This window comes from Somniosus microcephalus, chromosome 13 (assembly GCF_052327205.1).
Source record: "Somniosus microcephalus isolate GS21.2 chromosome 13, FLI_Smic_1.0, whole genome shotgun sequence".
Taxonomy (NCBI): Eukaryota; Metazoa; Chordata; class Chondrichthyes; order Squaliformes; family Somniosidae; genus Somniosus; species Somniosus microcephalus.
In genome coordinates, this window is record NC_140999.1 from 30,394,979 (window position 1) to 30,416,316 (window position 21,338).

A 21,338-nucleotide genomic window follows, 5' to 3' on the forward strand; every position below is an offset into this window, starting at 1 on the left:
GCAAGAGAATGCCGAGGATTTCCGCAACCGAAAGGGCTTCCATTCCTTAAACGTTCAGTTGGTCTGTGACCACAGACAGCTGATACTCGCTGTCAATGCCCACTTTCCTGGCAGCAGCCACGATGCCTTCATCCTGCGCCAGACTTCTGTGGCAGACCTTTTCCAGGCACCACATCACCCAGGCGTTTGGCTTCTCGGTGACAAGGGATATCCTCTGTGCACCTGGCTGATGACACCGCTCTGTACGCCCAACACCCCTGCTGAGCTGCGATACAACGAGAGCCATCAAGCTACCAGGAACATCGTTGAGCACACAATCGGCGTGCTCAAGCAACGGTTCCATTGTCTGGACCATTCTGGAGGAGCCCTTCAGTACTCGTCTGAGCGAGTCTCCCACTTTGTTGTTGTGTGCTGCATGCTGCATAACCTTGCAATCCTCAGGACCCAGCCAATGCCACCAGGCATTGGAGCACCAGCAGAGGAGGAGGAGGAGGAAGAGGAGGAGGAAGATGAGGAGGATGATCATCAGCAGCACCAAGGCGGGAGGGAGGTGTGATGAAATATGCCATTCATCAGGCACTGTATTCCCTGTGTTTAGTTTAGTTTCAGTTTCATTTCCTTACCTGTATTGTATTGTGTGTAGGGCTCCGCCCATACCTGGCCCCTACTTAAGCAAGCCCCAGCGTGTCTCACAGCAGTACAGCAGATCTCTGGATGAGAGATACTTCTCCAATGTGTATTACTTTCTGAGTTAATAAAAGCCTTGCTTTGCTCCGTTAACGTCGAGTCTCGGATTCATTGAGGCACATCAATTTTATTAACTCAATTTTCAACGCAATGGACCAACTCTTGAAACCCGAATGTTTGGATTTGGACCCGCATGCTTCGGACGCATCAGCGCGATTCGGACACTGGTTTAAGTGTATGGAATTCTTCCTGGACAATTCCGTAGCCATCACAGGCGCTACGGACGCTGAGAGTATGAAACTCGGAATCCTGCGGAATTGGGTAAGCCACCGGGTTTACACCCTCATCCAAGATGCCGACACGTACCCGGCCGCCTGCGACATCCTAAAGGCGCATTACCAGCAGCCTACGAACGAGGTGTACGCTAGGCATCTGCTCGCTACTCGCACACAGCAACCTGGGGAATCGCTGGATGAGTTCCTACTCACCCTGAAAACGCTTGGCAAAGACTGCAAGTGCCAAGATGTAAAAGCCGCAGTGTACACTGACGAGCTTGTTCGTGATGCCTTTATCACAGGCCTCAGCTCCACTTACATCCGGCAGAGACTACTGGAAAAAAACGGGATTGGACCTGAAACAGGCTGTGGACACAGCGCGATCCCTGGATGTGGCCCAGAGAAACTCGGACGCCTACTCTTCGGCCCGCGCCGCCCACGCCACCACGTGTGCACCAAGGGCACCGCCATCTTGGAAGGCATCTTCCCCGCCCGGCAGCCCGACACCGTCGGGGCCCCGCTCTCCCCCCAGAAGCCCTACGACAGCCGCGACGCGTCGGGGCCCCAACTGCTATTTCTGCGGGCAGCCGAAGCACATCAGAAACCTGTGCCCGGCGAAAGGCACCACCTGCTTTAAGTGCGGTAAGAAGGGGCACTTCGGGAAGGTGTGCAGAGGGAACCCCGCTGGAAAACCCGCCACCACCGCGTGTGCGCCGTGGGAGCGGCCATCTTGGACGCCATCTTGCCCGACCTCGTGGGGTCCGCCATCTTGTGAGCAGACAGCGTGGACGCCATCTTGTCTCGATCAGGGCCCTACAGTGGCATCGGTCACAGTGGACCAGACCAGACCGCATCCGCTATCCAAATCAATGGTGGACATCGAGGTAAACGGGTGCGGGGTTAAATGTTTAATTGACAGTGGAAGCACGGAGAGTTTTATCCACCCTGAACTAGCACAACAACTCTCTCTAACGGTGGTCCCTGTTCGGGGCACCATCTCTATGGCTGATAAAACCCAGACATCGACCATTATGGGTTACTGCGCGGTACAATTGTCCGTTAACGGAACTGTATACGATAATTTTAAATTACTAATCATGAAGAATCTATGTGCGAGCGTGATCTTGGGCCTGGATTTCCAGTGCCACCACCAAAGCATCACGCTCAATTACGGTGGGTCCCAGCCGCCCCTCACAGTGTGCGGTCTGGCTACCCTGAAGGTAAAGCCGCCTTCGCTATTCGCGAACCTTACTCCCAACTGCCGGCCAATAGCGACCAAAAGCAGGAGGTACAGCTGGGAGGACAGGCGGTTTATCGCAACCGAGGTAGACAGGCTCCTGAAGGAGCGCATTATCGAACGCAGCAACAGCCCGTGGTGCGCCCAAGTGGTGGTGGTGAGGGGTAAGCGAGAAGAAGCGGATGGTGATAGATTATAGCCAGACGGTTAATCTATACACCCAGCTAGACGCCTACCCGCTACCCCGCATATCCGAGATGGTGAACCAAATCGCCCAATACTGGGTGTTCTCCACCATCGACCTCAAGTCAGCGTACCACCAGCTCCCTATCAGACCAGAGGACCGCCCGTACACCGCCTTCAAGGCGAACGGACGCCTCTACCAATTCCTCAGAGTCCCCTTTGGGGTGACGAATGGGGTCTCGGTCTTCCAGAGGGAGATGGACCGCATGGTCGATGACCACCACTTGCAGGCAACCTTCCCCTACCTCGACAACGTCACCATCTGCGGTCACAACCAGGAGGGTCACGACTCGAACCTCGAGAGGTTCCTGAAAACCGCACAAAAACTCAATCTCACTTACAACGAGGACAAGTGCATTTTCAACACCACGCGCCTCTGCATACGAGGCAGCGTGGTGGAGAATGGGGAAATCGGACCAGACCCCGACCGATTGCGCCCCCTACGGGAGCTCCCCCTGCCCAACACTCCCAAAGCCCTGAAAAGGTGCCTGGGGTTATTTTCTTATTATGCCCAATGGGTCCCCAACTACTCCGACAAAGCCCGCCCCCTCTTGAAAGCATCCTCTTTTCCGCTCTCTGCTGAGGCCCACGCCGCCTTCAAAAGCATTAAGCGGGATATTGAGCGGGCCACGCTACAGGCAGTGGACGAGAACACTCCCTTTCAAGTGGAAAGTGATGCATCTGACTTTGCCTTGGCGGCCACCCTCAACCAGGCGGGGCGGCCCGTAGCTTTCTTCTCGAGGACCCTCCAAGGGCCCGAGATCAGACACTCCTCCGTGGAAGAGGCCCAAGCCATTGTGGAGGCAGTGCGCCACTGGCGGCACTACCTAGCCGGCAAACGCTTCACCCTACTTACCGACCAGCGGTCGGTAGCGTTTATGTTCAATAATAAACAGAGGGGGAAGATTAAAAATGATAAGATTCTTAGGTGGCGGATCGAGCTCTCCACCTTCGAGTATGACATCATTTACCGGCCAGGGGCCCTTAACGAATCCCCCGACGCCCTCTCACGAGGGATGTGTGCCAGCGCCACCGGGGATCGGCTACAGACCCTCTACAATGACCTCTGCCACCCAGGGGTCACACGGCTGTTCCACTTCATAAAGTCCCGCAACTTACCCTACTCGATTGAGGAAGTTCGGTCTCTGACCAGGAACTGCCGCACTTGCGCTGAGTGCAAGCCTCGGTTCTACCGCCCAGATAGAGCCCACTTATTCAAAGCTACACGGCCCTTTGAGCGGCTCAGCTTAGATTTCAAGGGCCCCCTCCCGTCGGTCGACCGCAATGTTTACTTCCTGAACATTGTGGACGAATACTCCCATTTCCCATTCGCCTTCCCCTGCCCAGACATGACCAGCGCCACGGTCATTAAATGCCTCAACAGCCTGTTCTGCCTGTTCGGTATGCCGAGCTACATCCATACGGATAGGGGGGCGTCCTTCATGAGTGAAGAGCTACGCCAGTACATGCTGTCCAGGGGGATCGCCACGAGCCGTACCACCAGCTACAACCCCCAGGGTAACGGCCAGGTGGAGCGAGAGAACGGGACAGTATGGAAAGCAGTCACTCTAGCTCTAAGGACCAAGGGCCTCCCTATCTCCCGCTGGCACGAAGTCCTCCCAGATGTGCTCCATTCGATACGGTCGCTATTGTGTACTGCCACTAATGCCACGCCTCATGAACGAATGTTTGTCTTTCCCCGGAAATCCACCTCAGGCGTATCCATGCCGTCATGGCTCTCCACCCCAGGTCTGGTATTTGTACGAAGGCATGTGAGGGGCCACAAGACGGACCCCCTCGTGGAGTCAGTGCACCTACTCCACGCCAACCCCCAATACGCGTATGTCCGGCACGCCGACGGAAGGGAGGACACCGTGTCCATAAAAGACGTTGCCCCAGCCGGTAATGACAACAACCACAACAACAACAGCAACAATGATCACAGCAATTCTTACCCACCCACTATCCTTTCACCACCCCCGGAAGAACATCGACCAACGGTGCCCCCACCAACTACCCCTTCAACAACCCTGGCGGCGCCCCCGGCAGAGACCCAGGAGGCCACCAGGGACACCCAGCCGACACCCGCGGCACCACAACAGCTACGTCGGTCACAGAGGACTATCAAACCCCCGAACAGACTAAATCTGTAGAAGGGGTGAATGTGATGAAATATGCCATTCATCAGGCACTGTATTCCCTGTGTTTAGTTTAGTTTCAGTTTCATTTCCTTACCTGTATTGTATTGTGTGTAGGGCTCCGCCCATACCTGGCCCCTACTTAAGCAAGCCCCAGCGTGTCTCACAGCAGTACAGCAGATCTCTGGATGAGAGACACTTCTCCAATGTGTATTACTTTCTGAGTAAGCCTTGCTTTGCTCCGTTAACGTCGAGTCTCGGATTCATTGAGGCACATCAGGAGGCACACAATGTACAAAGTGGAAGGGCCGTCCGTCAAAGGCTCATAGCAAGCCGCTTCTAGGCTCCTTCTGAGGAAATGGCTTCTGCCATTCAAACAACCTGAATTAAACCATCCCGCAACCCCTAAGCCAGTCAAGGCAACAATGATTGCAAAGACCAAACATGTACATTCTGAATACAGAAACTTATTTATTTTACAAACTCTGTGTGTCTCATTTCCGCAGGACAAACTAATAGAAAGAAACACAAAAAAAGTCATTAACATAACTGGCTCTCACAACCTGGAGACAATGTCCAAAACAGTTAAAAAATTTGACCACAAACCTCGGCCTTTAATAAAACAATCAACAACATTTTGTCACACCTCCTACTTTTTTCCTATCGAAGGTGATCTGCTTCCCTTGCGAAATTCCCCCCTTCCCACCCTGCAGCTCCTCCGTAATGGGACCCCAGTGGCTGGAGCAAGGCTGGTGGAAGGCTGCTGATTGTCACAACCTGACACTGCAGATGCCCTTGAAGGACGGCCTCGACCAGCTCTCGCCTGGAGGGCCCGGCTGCAGACTGCACCAACTCTGCATGGGCGGCAGCAGTCTGTCCTACAGGCAGTGGCAAGTGCAGTGGAGAAGTGACAGTGGTAGCAGCAGGAATGCTGTCATCTTGAGAGAGGACAGCAACTCCCTGCTTGACCGACACACTGGCACTCCCACGGGGCAGCACTTCAGCATCCGGAGCAATCTGCTGGAGCACAGATTGCTGGCCTGCTGCGATGTGGTGAGAGCCCCGGGGAAATGTGTCTGAACCAGCGAGGATGGCAGCAGTCAGTGCTCGCGTGGCCTCAATCTGCGTCTGCATGAGAGCAGCCAGTGACTGCATTGCAGTACTAAGCATTTGCATGGCAGCCGCCTGTGCTACAGCGAAGTGCTCCACACTCCTTGCCAGTGATTCATTGGATTTGGGCACCCTTGCCACTGCAGCCATGAGCTCAGTGTGCCTGTGCTCCGCCTGGACGCTCATTTCAGCGAGGACCCGCTCCTCCTCTGCGTCTAGTGCAGCAGGACTCGATGGCATACTCTCCCTCTGGGAAGAAGGCCCCCGAGCTTCCCTACCCCCATCGTGTTGCTGCAGCCCGCTGGGTCCTGGAGCTTCACCCTCATCAGACCATTCCCCCCTGCTCCCCTCCAGGGAAGGCGTGTTCCCAGTGTGGGCATGGGCTTCCTCGGGAGAGGGTGGCGCTGATGCTCCGGCTTCCTCTTCCTCCTCGCCTTCAGCTTCACTCCCACTGGCAGCTTGAGGGCCCGTCTCCTCACCTGGTGAATCACCACCTGAAAGCAGGGAGGTACAAGAGTGGCTTTAGCGTGAGGACAGGGTGGCAGCAAGGGAGGTATGAGTGCAGCGATTTAGTGATTTGGATTGAAAGTGTCAAAGGCTGCTGTTGTGAGGGACAAGTGGAAGGAGAGAGGACAAAAAGGTGATGACCTTACCATTGCTGTCCAGAACGGGGTCGGCGTCTCCAGTGGCGACGGAACCAATCACCCAGCTTGCCACAATCCTGTGGACGCGCACCTCAAGATCGCTGAGGGGTTGCAGCTGAGGCCGCCCTCCACCGGTCCATTGCTGCTGTCTCCTATTATGAGACAGCTTGGCCTGCAAGAAAAAGGACGGCGTCTGAGTAAATATACAGCCATGGTCTTGCCTGAAATGCCTCCCATAGTTGAATAGCCCTTACTGTATGCAGCCATGGTCTTGCCTGATGTGCCTCCCATAGTTGAATAGCCCTTATTGTATGCAAAGTGTGGAATGTGTGTGTGTGTTTGATGAAAGGGCCATAGGTGTTGGATGAGTGTTGGGCATTGGGGCTTTTAAGACCTTCTGGCCATAAAGTGAGGTTGAGATGGAGGGATGGAGAGGTTTTGAAAAAAGGCACTCACCCTGACGACCCGAGTGAGGTCGTTGAACTTTTTCCTACATTGGGGATGGGTCCTAGGCACCATGCTCCTTGAGGTGACTCTCTGAGCCACCTCCCTCCACACTCTTCTGTAATCGCGTGGCAAAGGCCTCCTGCCACTCTCTGGGTACAGAATGGATCTTCTGCGCTCCACCGTGCCAACCAGAGCCTTCAAGGCCCACTCGCAGAAGCGCTGTGCTCGCTCCCTGGCCCTCTCCATAGTCTTTGGCTGCAAGATTTAGCCACAGGTCTGCCCAGGCCGAGATTCAAGGCTCCAGTGAGCAGGGTGTGGCTGCAGAGCAAGATTGACCCTCCCCTTTAAGAACTGACCAGTGCCAGTGTGTCTGTGTTCAATCACTAACTGGCAGCACCTGCGCTGCGCCCGCCCTCTGAGGTAGCGCCTCGCTCCTCGGCCTTAGTGCCTTAAGAGAGGTGTGTAGCACCTGATTTAGCGCTCCAATCACCTCCAGGGGCGATAAAAAACAAGTTTGCCGTCGGAGGCGATAATTAGCACCAGGCGCTAAACTTTGTGCACGGCCGCTAATGGCGCCCCAAACAGGGCTATACCGAATTTCTCCCCCTAAAAGACAAAAGGGATGATGGTGCGAGGCAAAAGTGGGTGGTAATGGAACAAGTAAAGAAACAAAAGATGCGTCTAGAGGAGGTGTAAATGGCAACAGCAGAATCATAACCAGAACCTGCTGTCAGAAAAAATTATTGAACTCAATATTGAGTCCGGAAAGCTGTAAAGTGCCTACCGAAAGATGAGGTGCTGCTACTCGAGCTTCATTGGAACAGTGTAGGAGGCCGAGGACAGAGATGTCAGAGTGGGACGAAGAATTAAAATGGTAAGCGATCGGAAGCTCAGGGTCACGCTTGTGGACTGAACAGAGGTGTTCATCAAAGCGATCACCCAATCTGCGTTTGGTCTCCCCAATGTAGAGGAGATCGCATGTTTCAGATCCAACCATGATTACAGATATCTCCATGATATTCAGCGTTCCTCGAACCACTGCTCTCGCTGCTTCCTGAGATCCACGCTCAACACCATGCGCCGCCACATGCACGCTCTCGACCTCTGTTTTCAGCAGCACCAACTCACGCTATTTCAGAGTATCACGATCTGCAGTTCCATTTCATCATTCAGAGAGAGATGGAGAGAAAGGTTTAGGAGGTTTAGTGAGAGAATTTGAGAGCTTAGGACCTACATGGCTGAAGGCATAGCTGCCAATGGTGGGATGAAGAGAGTGGGGGAGGCACAAAAGCCCAGAGTTGCAGGAACACAGAGTTCTCGGAGGGTTTTAGGGCTGGAGGAGGTTACAGAGATAGGGATGGGTGAGGCCATGGAGGGATTTGAATACGATGATGAGAATTTTGAAGTCGAGGCGTTGCTGGACTAGGAGCCAATGTAGGTCAGTGAGCACAGGGGCGATGGGTAAATGGGACTCGGTGTGAGTTAGGATATGGGCAGCCGAGCTCAAGTTTATGGAGGGTGGAAGATGAGAGGCCGACCAGGAGAGCATTTGAATAGTTGAATCTGGACGTAACAAAAGCATGGATGAGGGTGAAGAAAGGGTAAAAAATTGGGGCTTTTTTTACTGGACCAGAGAAGGTTCAGGGGGATCTAATAGAGGTTTTCACAATTATGAAGGGTTGAGAGGGTAACTAGCAAAACACTGCTCCCACTGTTTGGCAGATTGCTAACAAAGAGGCACAAAATCAGCATTATTACCAGAAGAGAGAAGGGGAAAGTTAGAAAAAAAAATTCAGAGGGTTGTTAGAACATAGAATACTTTACCACAAGTGGCTATTGAGGCAGAGACTACACCATTTAAAAGAGAATTGGATAAATATTTGAAAAGGAAGAATGTAAAAGGATATGAAGAAAAGGGCGGGAAAATAGGATTCAAGCGGAAAGTTACAGTTGAAGAGCTGGCACGGGCACAGGTGCAACGGGCTGAATGGCCTCCTCCTGCGTACATTATCTGATTCTATGATCCTTCGCCGCATCAGGCACTTTAACTGATGCAGGAATCCAGGAACGCGCCCTACTGCCTTTGTAGGACACTTACACTTGGCCTGCGCCTATTCCAGGCACAGACCATTTGAAGCAGGGGCAATGTTGTGGGGTCGGAGACGCAACACAATAGGTCTCCTGTCCTCATTTCCTCCTCGGTGCACATGGGAGCTAAGCGTTCCGCAGATGCAACGATAAGGAAAATTTCCTCTAGGGTAGTTTGTCATCCGTCGCCATTCTGCATGCGAGCATGGACGATGTTTGCCAGTTAGCTACTGTCTATCAGGGCATTACAATCAAACCCTATTCTGTGCTAACCCAACTTTCAAATGTGGGCATTTTCCAGCATGCGCCTATGGATATGTGTGAGGAGCAGATACTCTGATTGTTTGCAATCTCCTCACACAGAGCTTCCTGATTTCAGTTGGGTAGTTGAGGGATGCACCCGGACAAAGAAGGCAACAGGAGGAGAGAGGCACCAGGTGGGCACTAGGCATTTCCCTAAAAAAATCATGAATCATCCTGGCCCCTTCTTGGCATCTCAAGAACAGAATTGGCAGAGTCCTGGGAACAAGTCACCTGCCCTATTGACTAGGGGAGAGGGCCAGGTACTCATGAAACACTACCCCAGTGTGAATTAATGATTTTGGAGAGAAAATTGGAGGGACCATCATTCAGTGAGGATATCATTATGCATTAAATAAATGGAGTTACAGCATTCCTATCAACCATGTGTTCCCATGATCTACCATCCTCTATTTAATCTGTAATTTTGAACAAAATTTTATTTTTATGACAACATAAGCCTGAAGATTCAAACTATAGATAGGATGAAGTTTTGCTTGATTACCATTGGAGATCAGGCAGTATTTCACTTTACTTCAGGAGAATAAATAGGCGGGCTAGATTGGGGAACACTAGTGCTGGATATGATAAAGGCAGCAGAGTTTTCAATGAGCGAGCATTGTGGAGAGTGGAGGATGGGGTGCTGGCCAGGAGAGCCTTGGAATAGTCAAAGTCCGGAGGTGAAATCACTCAGAGAGGCCACAGTTTAAGTACAATACTCAGCAAGTCAGTCTGCATCTGTAGAGAAAACAGTTCAGATATCAGAACCGATGAGTGTTTATACCTGACGAAGGGTTATGCCTGAAAGATTGGGCCAGAATTTGCTGGGAAAATGACGGCATGTGAATGACGTACACGTTATTAAGGTGTAAACCGGCCAGCAACTTGTGGTGAGGAAGCGATACCCCAGGAATTGCGATTCGCCACAACTTGCTGAACGATTTGCGCTGCTCCACCGTTGGCACCTCGCCCTTAACCTCCCAGTGAGTTTCATGAAGTTGTTGGATTTGCCCATTAATTGCCCATTAAACTGATCACAGAATGTTAAGTCTAGTAATTAATAGCGTAACGACCCTATTAATTACATGATAATTGTTGTATCCGTGTGTTAATAGAGACACTGAAGGCAGGAGTTGGTTTCACAGGTGTTTACTGAACAAAGTCTGGAGGTGAACTAACTGATACAACACAATATACAGGCTTATATAGCCCGAGTGGCCATTACCGGCATTACAGTACACAGGGGGCTCTTAAAGGCACATACACTACAATAATTGTTAATGACTGCCAATCAACCTCTCTGGCCCAGAAAGTGAACAATTAAAAGTATCATTCCAGCAACTTTTTCAGCTTAAGGGTGCAGGAAAAAGTCTAACTAACCGATCCTCCACTCCATCAATTTTAGGCCCATTAACTTATCTGAGTGTTTCCAGCATTTTCTATTCCTGTTTCAGATTTCAAAAATTTGCAGTTTATTGCTTTTTACTTCTGGAATGGTTGTTGTCTTCCTATTAATCTCATGCTGTGTGCTGTACAAGAGCACTTGGTCCAATTTAAACATGCCTAGAGGACAATCGTTTTTTTGTGCATATTCATGAATTACATATTAGCATGTGTGTTTATTTTTTGTTAGAACTGCTCACTAAGCACAGCTAATTGATGCTGTGGGCGGGATAATGAGATGTACCAAATATACAGTATTACGCAAAGATTAGAATGAAGCCCAACATTAAATCCACAGCAGTGATGTTGTCAGCAGGAAACAGCCATGGGTACGGTTGGTTGATGATAATGATATCTCCGAAATAGGGTAAGCTTTCATTATAATGCCATCATTAGGAGCCAGACAGAACCCACATTGTAATCATAATGCACATTATAACTGAAGTGCATTCAGCTAGGTGCATTTCAGTTTCTTAGACCTGGACTGTTGCCCAAACTCCCTGATAGTTTCAACAGTCTAAAGAGTTTGGGAGCCACAAAAATACTGCGCTTTATCTCAGGCTGCAGTCTCACTGTCGGTTTTACACTGATGCAAAATGATTTTGGGTGTGCATCAGCACAAACGTTGCAGTGTAACTCAGCAGATTACCAGGCACGTTAAATCCCTAAGGCGTAAGACCCCTCCAGGAAGCCACCTCACACCTGTTTAAATTTGCAAAGTGTGCAGTATAAATACAGCCTCAAATGCTGGTAGACTATTTAGGAAGCTGTTGTATTAAGACTTTTTGTACAGACTGCTGGAGATTGAAAGGTACCTTTCTGAAAGCCTTGAGAATCAAGTGATCATGTGGAATCAAAGAGAGCAGTTTATCAGCACATTTATCTTGCCGCTTGTCTAGCTCGTTTCAAGACAATGGTGTCAGTGTACCCGCTCCCTGCTTTTACAGCGCTAAAACTGGCTTCCCAAGGCAAAGTCATTGACCCACAAAAACTGAACAAGGAGTAATATAAAAGCAACTAAAAATTTGAACTAACTAGGCAGAGGGAACTAAAGGAGTATAAAAAATATCCTGAAATAGACCCTGCTACTTCAGCAAACAATGGATCAGTTAAATAGAAGGAAAAAACTGCAAATCTGAAACAAAAAAAATACTGGAAATACACAGTAGGTCAGGCAGCATCTGGAGAGAAAAAAGGACAAGTGAACATCTTGAGTAGAACTCTTCCTCAAAACTGAAAAAGAAAAGACTATGGGGGGAATTTTTCAGGGGGTCAGCGGGCGCGTTTGGTGGCGGGTCGGGTGTGAAAAAAAATGTTTTGACAGTGGGTCGGGAACCCGCTTTCAACCCGCCGCCACGTGCCTTTCCCAGATGTCGGGTCTGTCAGCGCTGAACAGATCCAACACGCAGCAGCGGGGGAGGCAATTTAGGTGATTAAGAGCTTGTTAACAGCCACTTAAAAATTATTTTGAGCTCACCTTTAAATTTTACACGGTTGCCCACGGGTTCTACACTGCTCGGGGATCACGTCGGGGAAGCAGGTCGGGAGTTGTGTCACCATGAAATCATCTCTTTACTTAACAACTGCAAATGTGCTATAAAAGCACCCATCGCACAGCTGTTCACTTTCCAAGCTCAGAAGCTGTTGCTTATTGCATTTGGAAGGCAGATTTAGCTTTATGCAGGTTACAAGTGTTTGGAGCAAACTCTCTATCCAGTGTCACCTCATTGGAACAACCTCTCTCACCATTGACAGATTGCTTCAGTCATCTCAACTTCACCTGCCATCTATTACCTCAGCATCGGTGCCCTTGAAACTATCTCACCTTGGTCCTCATAATCCCACCACGATCAGCCCCAACACCAGCAGCACCAGGCACACCAGCAGCACCAACAACAGCACCAACCTTCTCCGCAATCAACTGATGCTGCACAGAGCACAGGGCATCAGCACCTGAGCACATTGCTGGCCGGCCCCACCAAAGCCAGATTTACTTCACTTGATGCTGTACACCCTGGCTGCCACATGATGCGCCAGGTTGGCACCATCACACACCAACACCATAAAGCATCCCTACAATGCCCAAGCCATTCCTTTCACACTTATCACATTGCGGGGGGTACTGTTACGTCTCACCATTCACTGCAACTCATTAAGCCACTTCCAAAGGTGCACACAAATCTATCCAAGAACGCAAAGTGTTGAAAATAAAGATTTCAATGTTTAACAGCACATTAACAGAAACTTCACATGAATATTGGCTAAAACATACAAGTGCCTAACCTTGTGTGTTGTTAGTTGGTATGATTGGACTAGGATGAGGGTGAGTGTGAGGGGTGTCTAGTGAGATGGGAAACTGATAATGTAGATAGAGAGGGATGGGTGGAGGAACAAGGTAAGTTGGTGTGAGTAAGGATGTGCAGGAGTAGGGTAGGGAAGGCAGAGGGATGGGGATGTGATGAATGGCACAGGAGGATGAGGTTGAATGTGGCTTTGTAGTAATGTTTTGTGATCTACTAAAATCATTGAAAGATTTGCGCCACTGCAGCCTGGTCCTCCTGACCACATCCCTGCTTGTGTCCTCCTGTGCAATGTGCAACCAGGCTGTGTTGATCTCCTGGGGAGGTCTCTTCCGTACATGTGAAGGGAAGAGGACCTCCCTGCGTGCTGTGACTCCCTCCATAAGCATCTGGAGGGAGTCATGGAAGAGTCTGGATGCAGCCGTGTGTAATGATATCAGCAAATAGTGATGGTATTTGCCTGTTTGATTATGATGCCTTACCAGCATATTTGCCTGTTTGATTATTTATGCCTTACCAGCAGAGGGCATGTGAGAGAGGCAGAGTTTAGTTTTAGCTTAGTTTTAGATGGATCTCTAAGATGGTGTCTCCTGTAATGCTGTTAACTGAGTTGAACATACTTTAGATAAAAAGACATTCTCTTTCATCAATGTGTCGTCATTGAACCCACATAGAAATCAATACATGGTGTCAGAAGTCAGAAGTGATTGAAAGAGATGAAGAGGAAAAATCTGAAGTTAGCAACTCGACGAGATAGTGGCAAGTAAGCTACCCAGCGAAATCAGCTCTCCACATATAAGCAAGCCAAAAGAGAACATCGTTACTTACCATTGGAGAATAGCTAACGAAGTGAAAAATGGAAGGTTTACTCCCACCGGCGAAGCTTCAGTTGATAGGTAATGTGGCTGAAAATTGGAGGAGGTTCAAACAACGTTTGGAGTTGTATTTAGCGGCAATCGGAGCTGACGAAAAAAGTGATAAAATGAAAGCGTCAGTGTTCTTACATGTCGTGGGTGATGAAGCGCTGGAGGTGTATAATAACTTCACATTCGCTGCTGATGGAGACAAAATGAAGCTGGATAAAATAATGGAACAGTTTGAGGCCTACTACATACCTAAACGTAACGTGACGTTTGAGAGGCACAGATTTTTCACATGTGTACAGAAAACGGGAGAGACTATTGATCAGTATGTGACTGAACTGAGAAACAGAAGCAAAACGTGTGAATTTGGGGGACTGACAGACTCGCTGATAAAAGACAGACTGGTGTGTGGTATTCCAGATAATGGTCTAAGGGAAAGACTGCTAAGAGAGCAAAATCTAGACCTGGGAAAAGCCATAGCACTGTATAGGGCTACAGAGACTGTGAAGTCGCAGGCAAAGGAGCTGTTCAGTGACAGTAGCTGCAACGTAGATGCAGTGAGAAAGAACGGACACAAACCGTTTAACAAAAAGAGCGCCAATGTGAAAAAAGAGGCGTGGCTAGCGAACAAAAATGAAAGGGGCAATCGAAAGTCATGTAGTCGATGCGGTACACAGCATACACCAAAAAGTGTCCAGCATATGGTAAAACATGCAATAGTTGCAACAAAAACAACCATTATGCCCGTTGCTGTAAGAACCAAGCGCAACAAAGCAAGGTCCATGCAGTAGATGAAAGCGAGATAGAGGAGTTCTATGTGGATGTCGTGTCTGAAAACAAAAAAGAAAAAAGAGACTGGATGTTGACACTAAAAGTGAATGACATACACATTACATTTAAATTGGATATTGGAGCACAAGTTAATGTGATATCAGAGACTGATTTTAAGAAAATTAGACCCAGACCAAAGATACATGGAATAAAAGTGAAAGTGACAGGATACTCAGGTACTAATATACCAGTGAAAGGAAAATGCATTGTCAAAGTAACACACAAGGACAGAGAGCACACGCTAGCATTAATCGTGGTGCCAAAGGATGTGCAGGCCATACTAGGCTTAATAGTCTGAGAGACTGAACCTGGTAAAGAGAGTCCTCATTGTGGAAAGCGAAGGAGAGACAGTCTATGATGAACTCATGAAAGAGTACAACGACCTATTTCAGGGTCTAGGCTGCCTTCCAGGAGAACACACGATCAGAGTAGATAAAAGTATGCCAACGGTCATACATCCATGCAGAAAAGTTCCGTTTGCTCTTCAAAAGCAACTGAAGGCAGAGTTGGACAGGATGGAAAGCCTGAACGTGATTCAGAAGATAGATGAGCCAACTGAGTGGGTGAGTTCCCTCGTCGTTGTGGACAAAAAGAATGGAAAGCTCAGAATTTGCCTGGATCCAAGAGATCTAAACAGAGCAATAAAGAGAGAGCACTTCAAGCTTCCTACACGTGAGGAAATCATGTCACAGTTTGCAAATGCAAAGTATTTCAGCAAGTTAGATGCATCATCAGGATTTTGGCAGATGAAACTGGACGAGGCAAGTTCAAGACTGTGCACGTTCAACAGTCCATTTGGCAGATACAGATTCCTAAGGTTACCATTTGGCATTGCCTCAGCTCCTGAAGTGTATCACAAAACTATCCATATGATCTATGAGCACCTGGAGGGAGTTGATACATCAATGGATGACATCATAGTATGGGGAACCACGAGAACTGAGCATGACGAGAGACTGAAAAAAGTGCTGGAAGCAACAAGGAAAACAAACCTGAAGCTGAATAGAGAGAAATGCCAGCTCGGGGTGACAGAACTGACATTCGTGGGAGATATCCTTAGCAGTGAGGGCATCAGACCAGATCCCAGAAAGGTGTCCGCCATTGAGAATATGCCAAAGCCACAATGCAAAAAGGACGTGCAGAGGTTTAATGGAATGATCAACTACATGGGTAAATTCATATCCAACCTCTCAGAAAAGATGGCGCCACTGAGACGACTAACTGAAAAGAACATAGCGTGGGAATGGAATCATGAGCATGAGAAGTCATGGAGCGATCTAAAGAAACTGCTCAGAGGAACCAGTTCTGAGGTTTTATGACCCAGCGAGACCCATCAAGATATCATCAGATGCATCACAGAGTGGGCTCGGAGCCGTTCTTCTGCAAAAATATGACGACTGGCAACCTATTGCATATGCATCGCGCTCAATGACAGACGCGGAGACGCGATATGCTCAAATAGAAAAGGAGCTGCTCAGCATCACATACGCCTGTGAAAGATTTCACCAGTTTGTGTCAGGACAAGCAATCAGTGTAGAGACTGACCATAAGCCCTTGATTGCATTGTTCCAAAAGCCACTAAATAGCTGTCCGCTTAGAATACAAAGAATGATGATCAGGCTGCAACGCTATACACTGAATGTTGCGTACACACCGGGTAAGCTGATGTATACAGCAGACACGTTGTCCAGAGCTGTTGACCCAAGTGAGCCCGCAAACACCAAAATGGATGAAAAAGTGAACGCCTATGTGGACATGATCACAAGTGCACTGCCCATAGCAGATGCAAAAATGGAGCTCATAAAGACGGAGACAAACAAAGATGAAACAATGAGATGACTGAGGAAAAGCATCTTGGATGGATGGCCCAACATGAAGCAAGACTGCTCACCTGACATGGCAGAGTACTGGAACTGCAGGGCGGAACTATCAGTGGTCGAAGACATCATCTACAAAGGAAGTAAAATAGTTATCCCAAAGAGTCTGAGAAAAGAGATGCTAAAAAGGATCCATGGAGGACATCTGGGAATCGAAAAGTGTAAGAAAAGAGCACGAGAGGTGATGTACTGGCCACGAATCAACTAAGATGTGGCAAATGAGGTGTCAAACTGCACAATATGCCTGAAATATCGAGCAAGCAATCCGGTAGAACCACTAAAGCCACACCCAGCGCCAGACAGACCTTACCAGAAGGTAGGCGCTGACCTATTCGTATGTCAAGGGAAGGACTATCTTGTAGTCACAGACTATTACTCCCTGTATCCAGAGGTTTGTAGACTGTACACCACCACTGCAGATGCTGTGATAACATGTATGAAAGCCATATTCTCCAGACATGGCGTGGCAAGCGAGGTCTTCACAGACAACGGACCCCAGTTTTACAATGCAAGTTTCCGACACTTTGCCAAAGAGTGGGACTTTGTCCACACAACGTCAAGTCCTCACTTTCCACAGTCCAATGGACTAGTGGAAAAATCAGTCCAGACAGTGAAAAGACTGATGTACAAGGCAAAAGACAGTGGAACTGACTTCTACCAGAGCATGCTTGTATACCGCACAACGCCGCTCGAGTGTGGTATGTCACCAGCCCAACTCCTTATGGGACGTCTGCTAAGGTCAAACCTACCCATCCCGGAGAACCTCCTGAAAACAAAAGAGGGGGAGAAAGTGAGGAAGTTCAAAGAACAACAGAAAGAAAAGCAAAAGTACTACTATGATAGAGGAACACAAAACCTACCTGAACTCCACACTGGTGACCAAGTAAGGTTCAAAGACAAAACAAACATATGGACTCAGAAGGGAACTGTCCTGAGTGAAGTCCAACCAAGATCATACACCATTCAGACAGATGAGTGTGCTGTTCTGAGAATAAATCGTTGGGATCTTCTCATGGGACCAGCCACAGCAGGTCAAAAGACTGATACTGTTGAACAACTTGATCACACAGCAACAACTCAGATTCAAGGACAATCAATCAGAAAATCCTCAAGACACGTGGAGCCTCCTGAGAGACTCATTGAGCAAGTTTAAGGACTATTGTTATAGAAGGAAGTAATGTTATCTTATTCTCTCTTCAAGTTCTAGTGTATTTACATATTTCATGTGAACACACAAAGCAAGGTTAAAAAACCTTGATAATGATAATGATAATGTAAGTTCATTAAGTGTTACAGTTAAAATGCAGAGTAATACAAAGAAAACATGTTGTTAGATAAAAGTAAAATACTTTTGTTTTAAGAAAGGGAGATGTAATGATATCAGCAAATAGTGATGGTATTTGCCTGTTTGATTATGATGCCTTACCAGCATATTTGCCTGTTTGATTATTTATGCCTTACCAGCAGAGGGCATGTGAGAGAGGCAGAGTTTAGTTTTAGTTTCGTTTTAGATGGATCTCTAAGATGGTGTCTCCTGTAATGCTGTTAACTGAGTTGAACATACTTTAGATAAAAAGACATTCTCTTTCATCAATGTGTCGTCATTGAACCCACATAGAAATCAATACACCGTGCACCTCTGTGCAGTGCTTGTCAGTGTTTGCAGCACCTCAATGCTGTAGAACACTGACAACACAACTGTCAATATCAATTTGTGCATGGTGCCTTTAAGGAAACCAGCTGATGACGTATCATCAAATGACGTCATCAGACCCGCTCCCTTCAATTGGCCGGCAAGCGCATTGGCGGGCTTAACAAGCCCAATCAATGTAAGATCGCTTTGGACAGTGGGCTGGAGCCAGCAGCGGGGTCGCAACCTGCCACCGACCCTGGCCACACCAGACCCGCCGAGGTTAGGGAAATTGTGGCCTCTATGAGGATAACATTCCATCTTCTAATAGCCCTCTGTGTGAAATAAAAAAGTTCTAACTTCCCCCTTCCTTCTTCCTCAGTTTACGTCCCCTTGTTACCAACTCACTAAACAGTGGATACAACTTATCCTCTCAAACCTATTATCATTTTTTCAGTATTTACTTGCTCGCTTCCCTATCAAACCAGTCAAAATTGTACTACAGTACATTTTTGGTTTATGCTGTCCCTCAGCCTGTGTGCCACTTTTTAAATTTGTTCTCAGGCTGTGGGCAATCCTGGCAAGGGTACCGTTATCCCCATCCCAAATTGCCCTGCAAAGGTAGTGGTCACCCTTCTCCTTGAAACGCCACAGTCCTTGTGGTGACAGTACTCCCACAATGGTGTTAGGTATGGAATTCCAGGATTTTGACCCAGTGACAATGAAAGTACAGTGACATATCTCCAAGTCAGGATGGTGGTTGACCTGGAGGGGAACCTGCTGGTGATGTGTTCCATGTGATATTGTTGCTCTTGTTCTTCTTGGTGGTAGAGGTTGCAAGGCTGGGAGGTTCTGTTGAAGAAACCTTAGTGAATTGCTGTAGCACACACTATAGATCATACATACTGTAGCCACAGTATACCGATGGTGGAGGGGGTGAATACTGAATTCAGTGACGGGGTGCCAAACAAGTAGACTGATCCATCCTAGATGGTGCTGTGCTTCTTGAGTGTTGTCGTAGCTGCATTCAACCAGGCAAGTGATGAGTTTTCCATCACAGTCCTGACTTGAGCCTTGGAGATGGTGGCGAGGCATTGACGGATCATGAGATAAGCTTCCCAGTTACTTCAGTCTGCAATATTGTAGAAAAGATGGTATCAGAATTTATGTAGCATTGCATTGTTTCAATAATTCACTGGAGGTTTTATCATTCCTCTCAAACTGTTCCCCTGATATCAAGTTTCCCGGCAATGTTGCTGTGTTATTACAGAATGTTACATCAAGTTACATCGAGTCTACGGCACTGAAACAGGCCATTCGGCCCAACTGGTCTATGCCGGCGTTTATGCTCCATGTGAGCCTCCTCCTACCCCTCTTCATCTCACCCTATCAGCAAAACCTTCTATTCCTTTCGCCCTCATGTGCTTGTCTAGCTTCCCCTTAAATGCATCTCTGCTATTCACCTCAACTGTGCTGCAGACTCGATGTGCCTACTCCACATGGTAGTTGTAGTGTATGTACCCGTCTACCTTTAAGGGAACTATTGAATGCAACCGTTCACCTTTAAGAGAACTACTTTAGGTGTGGCACTATTTGTTTGGCTTCTGTATACTGTAATACCGATAGTGACCACACCAGTATATAAGTGTTGTGGCAGGATTGCTGGGGCAGATTCGCCCGGACCTTCGAATAGTAAAGACCTGTTTGTTTGTTACTTCTGAAGTCTGTGTATTTATTAACTGCACAACCCACAGACTTTACAGTGGCGACGAGTCCGATCGTACCCTGTGGCAAGATTACCAAAGCAAGAAGAGCGTCGAAGAGAGGCAACCGCCCTCGTCGTGCAGCTGGAAGAAAACACGAGGCTGCAGCAGGAGAAAGGTGGAAGACTTTAGCAACAAAAGCTTCCATTAGCAACAGGCACTGACTACCCTTCTACCATGGTGCGGAGTGAGCCGATCAGCAGGGAACAAGGCGGCTGAAGAGACTGTGAATAGGGGAAGGTGTAGAAGTATCCGGAGGATAAGGGCAGAGCACTCGACCTCGGTTGAGGGGGAGCTGAGCCAGTCAGAAGTCGGGTCCAACGGCGTCGGGTGACAGCCGGACCGCGATCGGCGGGGAAAACCGGGCGGCGACCGCAGCCACGAAGCGCTGAGACTGTGAGTAGGCGCGGGAAGAGAAACCCAGCCGCAGCCGGGGAGGGAAACACCGGTCTGCGAGAGGGCTGGGAGGCGAACAGGAACCGTGCGGGTGGGAGAGAGAGACAGAGCCGAGCAAGGGGAGAGAGACTGCGCGAGAGCCAGTCCAGCGGCTGAGCTGTCCTCCACCAGCGGGGTACCCAGAGCCGGTAGAACCGAACGTGCGGGAGAGGGAGAGACAGAGCCGAGCAAGGGGAGAGAGACTGTGCGAGAGCCAGTCCAGCGGCTGAACTGTTCTCCACCAACGGGGTACCCAGGGCCGGTAGCACCGAACGTGCGGGAGAGAGAGCGACAGAGCCGGGTACGGAGAGAGAGACTGCGCGAGAGCCAGTCCAGCGGCTGAACTGTCCTCCGTTAACGGGGTGTACCCAGCGCCGGTAGAGCCGTGCGGGCGGGAGGAAAAGACAGAGCCGAGTAAGGGGAGCTGTGCGGAAGCCAGCCAACGGCTGAACCTGTCCGCTGTGGGGGAAGCGTACCCCTTCCACCGGGAAGAAACGCGGGAAGCCGCCATTAGGCGGAGAAGACGCCAGAAGCGGGAAACCGCCATTGAAGTGGGCAGGGCGAGGAAGGAAAGAGCGGGAAACCGCCGATTTCGCGGGAAAACCGCCATCTTAGAAACAAACAAATAAATAAGAATACTTAAAGAAATACTGGTGCTGCTCCCAAGGGAAGAAAGATGCCTAAGCGAGGGAATATTAACGACTTTAATTCTGAAATAGAAGACTGGGCCACGTACGTGGAACGCATAGAGATCTATTGCGAAGCCAACAAAATAGAGGAAGACGACAAGGCGATAACATTGCTAAACTCGATGGGGGCAAAAACATACGGGCTCTTGAAGCATCTAATAGCACCAAATAAACCAGCGGATCAGATCTTCGAAGAGATTGTGGCTGTGCTGAAGGACCACTTGAACCCCACACCGTTGATGCTGGCTGAACGATTCAAATTCTACGCAAGAACGCAGAAGAAAGACGAAAGCAATGCGGAATACTTGGTCGAACTGCGTAGTCTAGCGAAATACTGC